The 14,580-nt window shown below is 43.3% G+C and overlaps 1 pseudogene; it reads left to right on the top strand.

Moving 5' to 3' along the window:
* The window catches only part of LOC134949894 (olfactomedin-4-like), a 95,393-nt pseudogene extending 89,818 nt beyond the window's left edge, over positions 1-5,575 (top strand).
* Positions 5,576-14,580: the final 9,005 nt, after the last annotated feature.

The following is a 14,580-nucleotide window of genomic DNA, read 5'->3' as shown; positions in this document are numbered from 1 at the left end:
ATAACAATGTGGGGGAGAATCCAGAGCCCTCCTGGCTGGGGGCTATCAAAACTATGATGTCGGATATGTCATCTCAGCTCACTGCAAATGCCAAGAAGACTCAAGAACTGCAACAAGCAGTTGCTAGCCTTACTGCTAAGCGTCCCTCCCTGTCTGCTTCAGGCGCACAAAAACGTGCTCTACCTGCACTCATATATGATACTGATGATGATATACAGGATGCTGGGGATGAAGTGGACCCCAAAAGTGGAGATCCCACCCCGATTCAGGGTATCGTACCCCTCATATTGGCTATTAGGGACATGTTAAAGCTTCCCCTAGGGGATGCAACTAATCAGCAGTCATTTTTCCTCCCTCAAGAGGAACCAAAAGTCACATTCCCTGATTCCACGGAACTGGATGACTTATTTAAACTAGCCTGGAAGAATCCAGATAAATAATATCAAGTGTCAAAAAGGTTTTTGAATACTTTCCCCTTTGCCCCTGAAGGCCGAAAATTCTGGGAAGAATCTCCAGCAGTAGATGTCTCAGTCGCTTGCCTTTCTAAAAAGGCAGTGCTCCCTGCTCTGGGCTCCCTTATTGTAAAGGACCTGGCGGATAGGAAAATAGAGACCACTCTAAAATCTATTTACGTTGCTGCAGGTGTTGCACAAAGGCCGGTCATTGCAGGTTGCTGGATGACACATGCAATTCATTCCTGGGCTAGTCAAATAAAGGAAGGTTTCTCGGGTGATATGATACTGTTGCTTTCCTGACTCACATTCAGGACACGGCAAGAGTCCTCTGTGACTCCCTTAAAGAGATTGGCACTATTAATGCTAGAACCACGGCTATGGCTGTGTCTGCGCGCAGAGCCATATGGTTACGTCAGTGGATCGCTGATGCGGACGCCAAACGTAATGTGGAATATCTCCCCTTCACAGGTGAATGGCTCTTTGGTGGTGACTTGGACGCATGGATTTCCAAAGCTACGGCTGGGAATTCCATGTTTCTCCCTTCGGGGGCCCCACCTGCTCGACAGTCCTTTCGTTCCTCCAGATTTCAAATTAGAGCCAGAGGGGCCTCCAACACAGCTAGAGGCTCCAGAGGAAAACCTAGAAAGCCAGCAGTTGCTGGGTCTCAGGATCAGAACACCAGTTCTGCTTCCGCAAAAAATTCAGCATGACGAGGGGATCTCGTGGTGGGAGCTCAGTTACGTCATTTCAGCCACATCTGGGACGGTTCTTGCCAAAATGCTTGGGTAAGGGACCTTATCTCTCAGTGCTACAAGCTGGAGTTCGACGGTACTCCTCCCCAATGATTTTTCAAATCAGGCTTACCAGTTTTGGAAAGTATGCATGGTATGCTACTACTGACCATACACAAGTTGGTCCAGTCCCAGGTCATTGTTCGAGTACCACTCCTGCAACAAGGACGGGGTTACTACTCCAGTCTGTTTGTAGTACCAAAACCAGACGGGTCTGTGAGACCCATTCTGAATCTGAAGTCCTTGAATCCTCACCTAAAGGTGTTCAAATTCAAGATGGAATCCTTAAGGGTGGTGATCGCAGGCCTGGAACAACAGGAATTCCTAGTGTCCCTGGATATCAAGGACGTTTACCTACATATCCCAATTTGGCCTCCTCATCAGGCCTATCTGAGGTTTGCTCTGCTGAACGATCACTACCAATTTAAAGTGTTACCCTTCGGCCTGTCTACAGCACCGAGGGTGTTCACGAAGGTGATGGCAGAAATTATGTTTCCACTCAGGGTCCAGGGGGTCAATGTGATTCCATAGCTGGACGATCTCCTGATAAAAGCGAGCTCTAGGGAGCTTTTATTACTCCCTATAGATCGCACTATCCAACTTCTGTCTCACCATGGGTAGATCCTCAATCTACAGAAGTCCCATCTGGAACCATCTCAACGACTCCTGTTTCTGGGAATGCTATTGGTTACTGTAGTACAGAAAGTGTTCCTCCCAGAGGAAAAAGCACGAACGCTCCAGGAAATAGTTTGCGTGGTGCTCAGACCTGCTCGAGTCTCTGTTCATCTTTGCATAAAATTATTGGGAAAGATGGTGGCCTCCTACGAGGTGATACAGTAAGGTTCCATGCCAGACCCTTCCAATTGGACATCCTGCACAAGTGGTCCAGTTCCCATCTTTAGATGCACTGGATGATTCAGCTGTCACCCCGAGTCAGGATTTCACTCCTGTGGTGGCTACAGTCCTCCAACCTCCTGGAAGGCCGAAACTTCAGGATTCAGGATTGGATACTCCTCACGAAAGGATGCGAGTCTAAGAGGATGGGGAGCTGTCACCCAAGGGCGCAGTTCCAGGGCAGGTGGTCTGTCCAAGAGGCCCTACTTTCGATCAACATTCTGGAACTTCGGGCTATCTACAATGCTCTGCTTCAGGCATCTCCTCTACTACTACTACGGGATCGGGTGATCCAGGTGCAGTTGGACAACTCCACGGCAGTGGCGTACACCAATCGACAAGGAGGGACAAAAAGCAGGGCCTGCATGCGAGAAATGTCAAGAATACTCATCTGGGCGGAAAGAAATGCAAAAGCGCTGTCCGCAATCTTTATTCCGGGAATGGACATCTGGGAGGCGGACTCCCTAAGTCGTCACGACCCCCACCCGGGGGAGTGTGGACTACACCCTTAGGTGTTCCAGCTGATCGTCGACAGGTGGGGTTGTCCACAGATCAACTTTATGGCCTCTTGTCTCAACAAGAAGCTTTGCTGATATTGCTCACGAACTAGCGACCCTCAGACGAGCGCAGTGGATGCGCTGACTTCGCCTTGGCCTTACCGGCTGGTCTACCTGTTTCCTCCGATTCCTCTGATTCCATGGGTGCTCAAGCGGATCAGACATAAAAGAGTGGAAGCAATCTTGATTGCCCCGTGTTGGCCCCGAAGAGCATAGTACATGGCTCTCTTGGACTTGTCTGTAGCAGACCCTTGGCCTCTACCACTAAGAAGGGATCTTCTTCAACAAGGACCGTTCGTCTACCAGGACTTACGGCGGCTTCGTTTGACGGCATGGAAGTTGAGCGGAACATCCTAGCTCACAAAGGGCTTTCCAAAAAGGTCATTGCCACTATGGTGCAAGCCAGAAAACCTGCGACTTCAAAACACTATCATCATCTCTGGCAGATATATGTCTCGTGGTGCGAGGAACGCAAATATCCATCTGCAGAATTCCACTTGGGAAGGTTCCTCCATTTCCTGCAGGCTGGAGTGGATAAAGGCTTGCGTCTGGGATCCATTGAGGTCCAGACTTCAGCTCTTTCCATCTTCTTTCAGAAGAAGTTGGTTCTCTTGATGGAAGTTCAGACTTTCTTGCAAGGGGTGCTACACTGCAACCTCCTTTCATGCCGCCTACGGCACCTTGGTATCTGGATGTAATGTTACGCTTTCTACAGTCCTCCTGGTTTGAACCTCTGACGATGGTAGAAGATAAGTACCTCACATGGAAAACGGTGATGTTACTGGCCCTGGCTTCTGCTAGGCGTGTCTCAGAATTGGGGGCCTTGGCGTGCAAAAGTCCATACTTGGTACTACAGTTCCTGCAGAAGGTGGTCTCTGCGTTTCACTTGAATCAACCTATTGTGATTCCGTCCAGTTCTGACACTGCTACTACTGCTTTGAATGCTGTACGAGCCTTGAAAATCTATGTCAAGAGGACGACTCGGATCAGAAAGACGGATTCCTTGTTCATGCTCTATGATGCGTGTAAAAAGGGTTGCCCCGCTTCAAAGCAATCCATCGCTTGTTGGATTACGCTTACTATCCAACAAGCCTATGCGTCGGCAGCCTTACCGGTTCCACAGTCTCTGAAGGCCCACTACACTATATCGGTGGGTTCTTCCTGGGCAGCTGCCCGTGGAGTCTCGGTCCTGCAACTATGCTGCGCTGCTACCTGGTCAGGGACGAACACCTTTGTGAAGTTCTACAAATTTGATACCCTGACCAAAAAGGATACCCAGTTTAGGCAGGCGGTGCTGCAGTTGTCTCCGCACATTCCTGCCTATTCTGGAAGCTTTGGGACATCCCCATCATACTAATTCTGTCCCCAGTATCCCTTAGTGATGCTAGAGAAAATAGGATTTTAATATACCTACCGGTAAATCCTTTTCTCGTAGCCCATAAGGGATATTGGGCGCCCGCCTCTGTGCGGTGACTTTCTGCAGGTTCTTTGTTACATGTTCCTGTCCAGCTATTGCTGTAATGTTGCCAGACTTTGCTGGGTAAGATTCTGTTAATGTTGCCAGACCTTGCAGGCTAAGTTATGTTTTGGTGTGCTGGTGTTTAAATCTCACCACCCCTGTTGTTGTTATGTTCCTTCTCTCAAGTATGTCATTCTCCTTTGGGTACTGTTTTACCTATAACTGAGCTGTAGGAGGAGGCATAGAGGGGAGGAGCCAGCACACCCAGTGGAAGAAATTTAAAGTGCACTTGCTCCTTTGGACCCGTCTATACCCCATCGTACTAATTCTGTCCCCAATATCCCTTATGGACTACGAGAAAAGGATTTACCGGTAAGTATATTAAAATCATATTTTTGGGTATACCATTCAATTTGTTTTAAATTGGTTGTCAGTTTCTTTAGTTTGAATGTACAGACAAGTAAACTTATTTCAATGATTTAGCTAAAATAAGAAAAATAAATAAAACACATACTGCCAGAAGCTGAAAGTACAATTTATAATAAAGGAGGTTTCAGGAGAGTACATTACTGTATATTGTAGGCAAATGTATCTACTACTAATATTCTCTAACACTTCTTCTCAGGTACGTGTGAACATGCTGGAATTATGAATATTAGCAAACCCCTGGTGGTCCAACTCAACTGGAGAGGATTTGGCTCCACTGCTGGTGGATGGGGAAAGGACTCATTTTTTGGGTCTGCTGAAGAACTGTATTGGGTAGCCCCCCTTGAAAGCTCATCTTACTTCAGTAATGTACGGATATATCCTACCTATAATGACCTTGTGTTGTACAAGAATGCCAAAGACAGATCAGTCTCTGGAAATGGTAATGGTGGTGGGATGATACTGTATAACAATTCCTTATACTATAACTGCTACCTGAGTAGGGATATCTGTAAGCTCAACATGACCACTAACAAGATAGATCGCAAGACCCTCCCTAATGCAGTTTACAACAACAAATTGTCCTATTCATCCTCCCAGTACCAAGATATAGACATGGCCGGGGATGAATATGGAGTTTGGGTCATTTACTCAACAGAAAGTGATGCAGGAAACGTAATCATTGGAAAACTGAATGAATCCTCTCTTGAGTTGATAAAAACATGGACCACCTCAATGTACAAGCTTGGCCTTACTAATGCATTCATGGTTTGTGGAGTCATGTATGCCACTCGATCGCTCAATACTAGGCAAGAAGTGATATTTTATATGTATGACACCAACACTAGTAAGGAAAGTTATGTGAGCATCCCATTTGATAAGATGATGGAGAAGATTCAGAGCATGTCCTACAATCCCAATGACCACAAGCTCTACACATACAATGATGGCTATGAGGTCACCTATGATCTCTCTTTTAAATACCCCTCTTAGGGTCACTCTTTGTATAATTTTTCTTGACTACTTTTATAATTCCTACACATTTAATTCTCTTTTCATATGTCCTGTAGTATCACAGTAAACCTTATCCTTTGCATAGCTTAAATGTTTTGAATTTAATAAATATAAGAATTACACTTGCAGAAGCTGAACTACTCTATTTCCCTTATGTTATTATCACACTGTTAAAGGATACAGACACAAGAAACAAACAAGCTTGAATTAAATGATCTTCACATCTGAGAGTGTTTTACCTTTATTGACAGTTAAACATTCTTTTTTGACCAGTTTCAAATTGATTCATTTGGCAAATGGCAGGGGCATGCTTTATCTACATATATAAAAGCCAAATACCACTGACTGACTGACTGACTCACTCACTCACTGACTCATCATGAAATCTCTGGAACCATGAGGACTAGGCACTTGAAATCTGGACAGTACCTGTGTTTTGTGACATAGACACCCACTGAGAAGGGGTTTTTCAAAAATTCACCCCCAAAGGGGTGAAATGTATTTTTTTTATATAAATTCTTCATTATCTCCCCAGATAAGATTTAGATTTGGTTTTTTTGCATACAAACATTACCAAATTAAGTGCCTACAGTAAGTAGGTGTATATATTTTTAGCAGCATGTTAATCTAGGTTTAAAAGCAATCATTTTTTAATGATTCTTTTACCGAAAATCTGTTGATTTTTGTTTCATTTTAAATTGGAGGATTGTTAGGTGATTCTTTCGCATCCACCCGAAACTGTATTCATTCCGAGAATTTCTCTGATCCCATCAGACTACCATTTCCAGTTCAAATGGCTGCAGTTCCCGGTAAAGGTCTGCTGTGCCATGACCATTAACAAGGCTCAGGGGCAGGGTGTGAATGTGGCTGGTGTGGATCTGTGGAGTGACTGCCTCTCCCATGGCCAGTTGTATGATGCCTGTTCCAGAGTCAGCTCCTCTGACAGCCTGGCCATTCTCCAGCCTGAAGGAAAGACTAAAAGTGTAGTGTACCAGGAAGTCTTTCAAAATTAAAGTTACACGCACAGAAATACTTGAAATTCCATAGCGAAGTACGGGTATTCAGCTAGTGAGTACATAAAGACAAAATCAAGCCAAGGGAAGAATGGAAGAATTACATACATCAGATAAGCTCACATCACAGATATTTGCAGGAACATCGTCCAAATACCACAGGGCGCAAATTAGCAAAAATGATTAGCAAATACATTGCTCTGAATATAATTTGTGTTTGCCATGTTTACAGTGATATAGATTCAAATGAGTAAAAATGAAATAAAAGTGTAAGCTTAGGAGCCAATTCACTAAAGGACAATAATGAGTTTAGGGTCAGATGTATCAGGCAGTGAAAAGACTTGATACGTGGACCAGTGGGAAAGTTGCAACTAATTAGCTTTTACTTATCACGTTTTAGAGTGTACTTAATTAAAGTTCTTTCAAAGCAAATTAGTTGCTATGAGCAACTCACCACTTCTCCATGCCGACCCGTGCCTTTGCATGAGGAAATGTATCTAAAACATATGGCATCAGAACTTGTATAACTGAACCTGATCTATTATAGCCATCTCAGTTGAGATATTATCCTTTATGGATTCAAAATGTCTCAAAGGGTCAATGTACTGCAGAAGCCTTAGGAAGACTTGGACTAATGATGATTCATTATACATGCACGATTTGGGTTGGGTATGTGTTACCACTGCTGGTGATCCCGGCGGCGGATTGCAAGCGGAGGGGGGGGGGGGAGCGAGCGCCACAGCAAATGGGAATAGTCCCCAACTGTTGAGCTTTAGAGGGGGGCGGGATGTAGCCATCGGTGATGTGACATAACTACATCCCCACAATTTATTACATAACATTTTTGGAGATTATTCAAAAGACTTACTTGGTAATTTTTGCAATGAATCAAAACCTTTCGAGCAGGTAGATATGAGAACAAAACAAAGAAGTAAAATGACAACAGTACTGTATTTGTTTCTTTTATACTGTAACTGAATATAGTACGGATGCCAGCCAGAAAAATTATTTACAAACATTGACATATATTTTTAGAAGACAGTGGGCCAAATGTAACAGCTTCCAGTTTGTCAAGAGTGCCTATTTGTGTACTCTTGCCAAGTTGGAACACAACATTTTAAAAGACAACCTATCTACTAAATCACAGTTCATTTTCAAGAAAGCTCTAGCCCCTAGGGAACCAAAAAATAATATTTTAAAGAAAACAATCGTCTTAACCAAATACTTATTAGGTACTGTTAGGGTATTTTAACCTCTTAAGGTCTGGTTTATTAACTCTCTTCAGTAATCAGTCAGAATTCTGTTCCTTTAGCAACCGGTTGGAGGTCAGTGAATGAAAAGATGACACAGGATTATGTGTAACCTAGGCAAATCATAGCTGACCTGCTTAGGGGCCGTTACAGGTTTATTTTTTATAGTTTAAAGACAAAAGGAATCATGCTTGCCAATACATTTAGCCAATCAGAATACACCATGTATGTCTCAGAACCTGAAATACATCAATTGTCATACAAGATTCTAATTAGCAATTAGAACATTCTTGAATATGGTTTATTGCTTTGTGATTATCAGTCTCTTGGACATAAACTCAAAACATTCTTCAACATTCTTCCCGACTGGCCTTGGATACATCTGACGTTGTATGTCCTTGAACAATTCATGCTTTAAACAAGATATTCGGAGTATATAGTTTTCAGAATATTTGTACAATATTTAAGGATACATGAACTCATTTTGTGATTAACAGTAAATATCTTAATCAATGCGAAAAAGCTTGAATCAATATATTTGCTATACTGCGGAAGCTCCTACACCATCATTTCCCCTCTTTTTGATTCCACTTTTTCTCCCTATCCTACCTACACTAGGCCTGAACTATCCCCTTTCAGTAAACCAGTCCCCTGGACTTATAGCCCAAACCTTGGGGATTACCCCTAACAACAACCAAAGGATAAGCAACTTCATTCTTCTGGTTGGAGAGTCACTGTCAACTTCTTCGAGTGGGAGGCGTGTAATCAGGTATCACGACCTTTCACCTTAATTGAGGTAGGCATGGTTAGCAGCACTTAATATGGACCATCATATCTTGGTTCAAAGGTCTTTCTCACATGTCTCTTTAAATAGACCCAATCTCCTGGATTTAGCTTATGCGTAGCTGTTCCTTCTGTGTCTGGAATGGAAGAAAACACTCGGCAATGGAGGTTAGTCAATGTTTTACAGACCTCCTGTACATAACCTGTTAAATCACCATGATTATGTTGTAACTGTTGTGGATAATAACAACCTGTTCTTGGAGCTGACCCAAACAATATTTTATATGGAGTCAGCTTACTAGGTCTCATAGGTGTGGTCCTAAAATTGAACAAGACTATAGGTAGGCATTCTGGCCAAGTTCTTTTGGTTTCTGTCATCATTTTCTGTAGTTTTAGCTTAAGGTCAAAGTTCAAATGTTCCACCCTCTCAGTCGCCTGGGGACGGTAAGGCACGTGGAAGGCCTGCTGTACCCCCAAATCTTTCATTATATGCTGCATGACTTCTCCTGTGAAATGTGTACCTCTATCTGATTCTATAACCTCAGGTACCCCAAATCTACATACTACTTCTGCTATCAGTTTCTTTGCAGTGGTTTTTGCTGTGGCTTTGCTTACTGGCCAGGCTTCGGCCCAGTGACTAAACATGTCCGTTGCTACTAGTACATATTCATATGGACCGCTTCGTGGCAACTGTATATAGTCAATTTGTAGTCTTTGAAATGGGTAAGAGGCTTTGGGTATAGTTCCTAGAGGTGTCTTGGTTCTTTGTCCTGGATTGCTGATTCCACAGATCCAGCATCCTGCTACAAAGTTTGTTGCAGCTTTATTGAAGCCTGGAGCTATCCAATGCTCTTGTACTCTATTCACCATGGCTTCCTTTGAATGATGTACTTGTCCATGAGCTACTTGTAACATAGGTGGAAATAGAGCTGCTGGTAGACAGTACTTCAATTCTCTTGACTTCCAAAGTCCATGTTCATCTTCTTCTGCCCCCGATCGTGTCCATTTTTCCTTTTCTCCTTGTGTTGCTTGTTGTTGAATTTTGATCAACTCCTCTTCACTGGGCATTTGCTTCACATCTTGAGCTACAAAGACTTGCTCAGGTTCTTTTGATTGTAAGGCAATTCTCTTGGCTTCTGCATCTGCAAATGCATTTCCTTTAGCTTCCATGGTTGGCTCTTAGTATGTGCTTGTACCTTGATTATTCCCATCCTTTTAGGTAGTTCCAATGCTCTGAAGAGTTCCATAATCAAACTGGCATGTTTGATGGGTTTTCCATTTGCACTTTTGAAGTCCCTACTTTTCCAAATAACAGCGTAATCCTGGGACACCCCCCAAGCATAACGTGAATCCGTGTAGATGTTAGCTGTCATGTTTTCAGCATGTATGCAGGCTTTGGTCATCGCTATGAGTTCTGCTTCTTGTGCTGACATGCTTGGTGGCAATGGTCCAGAATCTATGACTTCAGTTTCAGTTGTTACTGCATATCCTGTCCTTGGGGATCCATTATCATAATATCTTGATCCATCGACGAACAGGTTCATGTCTGGATTGTCCAGTGGTGTATCTTGGACATTAGGAAGAGGTAAAGTCTCTAATTCCATGAGGGCTAGGCAATCATGTGGAGATGTTTGTGTTGTATTTTCTGCGTCTGTAGCAGTATTTTCCTCCTCATCTGCCGATTCACCATCATTACCATTTCCCCCTCTCCTCCCCTCTTTTGAATCGTTGATGGGAAGGAGTGTAGCTGGGTTTAGTACAGTGCATCTTGTGATGGTGACATGGGAGGCGCTTAATAGTGCTACTTCATATTTGGTAAGTCTGGCTGCAGAAAGATGCTTGGTTTTTGCTTGACTTAGTATTTCTGTTACAGCGTGAGGTACTTGTATACACAGTGGATGATCAAGCACAATGTCTGTCACCTTTTCCTTAAGTATTGCTGCTGCCACTGCTTGGACACAGGATGGTGCTCCTCTGATAATCGGATCCAGCTGGGCTGAATAGTATGCCACTGGTCTTTGTTTTGTTCCGTATTTCTGGGTGAGCACCCCTAAAGAATGCCCTCTGTTTTCATGGCAGAATAGGTTAAAAGGCTTTTTGTAATCAGGCAATCCCAATGCTGGGGCTGTTATTATGGCTTGCTTTAGTTTTCTTACTGCTTCTTCAATGGTGTCCCTGTTTTTTGCTGACGCCTCCTTTTTTGTTAATTCATATAGGGGTTGCATCAGTAATGAGGCTGAGGGTATCCATTCTCTGCAGTATCCAATAAGGCCCAGGAAAGCTCTGATTTCTTTTAATGTTCTTGGGGTTTTTGCTTTTGTTCTTTCATCAGTAAGGTGCCTTGTTCCTTGGGATATGCAGTGTCCTAAAAAGACAACTTTTTTCTGTACTAGCTGTAGTTTGTCTTTTGACACTCTGCAATCTTCTTCTGCCAAAAAGATGAGCAGTGATACTGTTTCCTTTTTGCACCTCTCTTCTGTCTCTGCAGCAATAAGCAGATCATCGACATATTGAACTAACTGGGTGTCTGTAAAGTGCGGTCTCCATTTCTGCAGGATTAATGCCATTGCCTCTGAGAAATCTGATGGACTGGTTGCTCCCCCCTGGGGTAATCGTGTCCAACAGTATTGTTTCCTTTGGACCAGAGTTTTTCTGGTACTGCCTTTAACCAGTCAGGTACATCAGTCAGATCTTGTTTTGGTGCTGGGTTGGAATCTTGTCTTATATGATATATCTGTATGGCTGCTTCCATCTGTTGATGAACCTTCTCTGGTAATTTACTGGAAAATTTAATTCCTTTTGGTGTGTACTGTATGCAGGCTTGAATCAACTTTAGAACATCTGCTCCTAATAAGTTTACTGGGCAAGTACTAGAGGTGAGGAATTGGACCGGAATGGGAATTTCAACGTCTTCAGTGGTTAATACCATAGGCTTACTTTCCTTTAATTTCACTGTAGTTCCTTCTAAACCAGTTGCTAGAAGTGTCTTAGTGGTCATTAATTCACTTGGCACCTCCTGTTGCTGTAAAATTGTTCGGCTTGCTCCAGAGTCTATAATGCATTGATATTGGTGACCTGTTGGCAGTACAAGGGTCACTTTATCATTTTCTTGTTCAGATGGTGTTTTGGCAGGGAGGTACCTCGGGAAGCCACTTTTTCATGCTTTAGGTTTTTCTTGCTGGTTTTCACACCATTCTTTGTATTTCCTGCAATTCTTTTTGAAATGTCCTTCTTGCTTGCAGAAATAACACTTTCTGTCACCTTGCTTGGTTCCTTCTTTTGAGTTCCTTCCGGTGGCCCCTTATGATGGGCTTCTGGTCTTCCACTTGCTTTGTTCCTGTACAACGTGTACTGTTACCTTCGGTATTGCATTCTTTTCTTTGGCTTTTCTTATTTTTTCATTCTCCCTTTCCTCCATTTATTCTAGCACCTGAACTATTGCATCAAATTCCATATAAGAGGTTTCTGGCCTGACCTGGAACAACTGAGTTCTGTAGACTTCTGACAACCCATTTAGGAATTTAGTTTTTAACAGTCTTTTATGTTGAGGGTTATCCGTTGCATAACCTTCATCAGTGTGTCGTATAGTGACTTTATCATAGTAAGTTCTGATGGACTCAGTCTTTTCCTGTTTCAAATCTGAGGCTGCTGGTGCCCTGAGCTTCTGTGCATGACACCATCTCTTAAGTCTTGTCATGTACATCTGTCCACTCTCAAACGTTGTTCTATTTTCCTCTGTCGGAGCATCCGCTATGGCTGGGCAATAATCTACTGCATCTGCTTTTAACATGGTGCTTACTGTTTGGGCAGTTCCTGGTCCTAGTATAGCCTCACACAACTGGTGGTAGTCGACCCATGCCGGTGTCCATATGGTTTGAATTCTTTCCATATAGGCATAAAATGCTGCTGGATTTTTTCTAGGATCTGGGGACTTGGCAACTATACTTGCGAGGTCGTTGCCATACCATGGTTTGTGGTGTTGGCTCTGTACGATATATGGTTTGTTAGTCCTGGCTACATCATCTGGGTTGCGTATTCTCTGTACTTGTACTGGATACAGAGAAACAGGCAATGATGACCGTCTTTCAGCATTTCTAGTTGCATAGATATCTTGGCATGGTGGTTCATGGGGTGAAATCCAGTTTCCACAATTTGGGCAGTGTTCATATCCTTCTGGAACGCAAAACTGACATACCGGACACAAGCTTTCTGGAAAATATGTCACTTTATTCTGTACATTATGTACCTGGGCATGAAAAGCTGTAGAGGCTGTGTCTTGACCCCTTGCTTCTCCTCTCCGCCTGATTTGCACCCTTTCGCCTATAGTTCCTGATTGTGGACTATTGTTTACTGGACTCATAGCTTGATTCCAGGTGTCCACCACTCGTTTAAACATGAGGGGAGCCTTAGGTGGCCAGTTTCTTTGGTTTGATCTTGTTGGGGTTTCTTGTGATAAAGTATCAGGACACTGGGGCATACTCTGTACACATAGCTCAGGTAAATCATTCGGGTTTTCAACCACAGATCCTTTCAAGATAGGGCTGACTATTCGCCACTCTTTTCCTGGCTCATCTCTTTTCAATTTTACTGTTAGTGAGCTTGTAGATGATTCCATTCTGTTCATACTAGGGGTACCTGGGTGTGCATGCATGTCTGAGTATAGGGGAGGGGTATAGTGTGCAGGTGCTGTTGCTGAAATTACAGGCAGTGAGTTTAACGCTGGTTGTGGTGCTATTGGGTACTCTGGTACAATGGGGAAATCATTTTCCTCATCTCTTCTTCTATTTTCTGCTTCTAATTCTTTTGCTACAGTGATCCAGATGGATACTTGATCTCTACAATTATGCTTAATTATCCAACTCTTGTTACAGGAGGCAAATTTTTCCCATTTCTCTAAGTCTAGTGTCCCTTCTGACGGAAAACCTGCTCTTTTGAAAATTTTACTTATTACTTTCAGAGCTTTCCTCCCCTCCCTGTTACTAACAATATCCACGGGTTTGTCGGGCCCTGACACCTTTACAGACCGCGCTCCCATGCCTGGGTGTCTGTGCGCGGAACCCCTCCTGATGTGGTATTTTAGTAACCCCGTATGAGGGACTTAAAATCTCCTTGTGAGACGCTGACTCTGAAGAATCTCTTCTATCCTTGTACCTAAAGAGCTCCTTAAATCCGTCTGTGGACAAATGACTGGGGTTGTAGTGTTGCCCCTTCTTCCCTGTATTGGTGGAAAATCTATTAGTACTGCTCCCCAAGTGAGACCTGCATAATAGATTATTTCTTCTGGATCACTGAGATGCGTCCCTAATATTATTGTTAAGTCACTCCAAGGGTCTATCCCCCTGCCTATATAGACTCCTGCTTGTACTAGTACCCCTCTTGTTCCTTGTATTCTTGGTAAACTCCCCACTATTCTTGGAATACGTTCACCTTGTGTCTGGAGAATTATGTGTCCTGTGCACCTCGGGCAATCATACCTGAGTCTCCTTGCTATTGGGTCTACCATTTAAGTTTATCCCTTGTTTCCTTTCAGACAGTAGCTGTTCTTTATTACTGACCCAATCCTTAACTGTCTTGCATAGGGACATACAATATATACAGTACAATGTGTGCAGGATAATCTAGTTACTGGCACTGGTTCCATTATTTAGCAGACACCCGACTCCCCCCCACCTTTTCAAAAGCATTTTGACAGAGTACATACAACAGTGCAAGGATCCCAAAACAAGGATGACAATAAGTGCTATATCTGACACTCTCGACCACCTCTTATATCTGATTTTTCTGTCTTCTGGATACCCTCTTACTGCTATGTCTGTTATCTGTGTGCGCGGCAGCTGTTTGAGGCTGTACGGGCAAATGGGTCTTAGACCTGGGATTATGTGGTTCCTAGGCCAATAGGTTATGATGTTAGACCAATCATTCTCAATGTAATGTTCCA

This window comes from Pseudophryne corroboree, chromosome 8 (assembly GCF_028390025.1).
Source record: "Pseudophryne corroboree isolate aPseCor3 chromosome 8, aPseCor3.hap2, whole genome shotgun sequence".
Taxonomy (NCBI): Eukaryota; Metazoa; Chordata; class Amphibia; order Anura; family Myobatrachidae; genus Pseudophryne; species Pseudophryne corroboree.
This window is presented reverse-complemented; position numbering and strand designations above follow the sequence as displayed.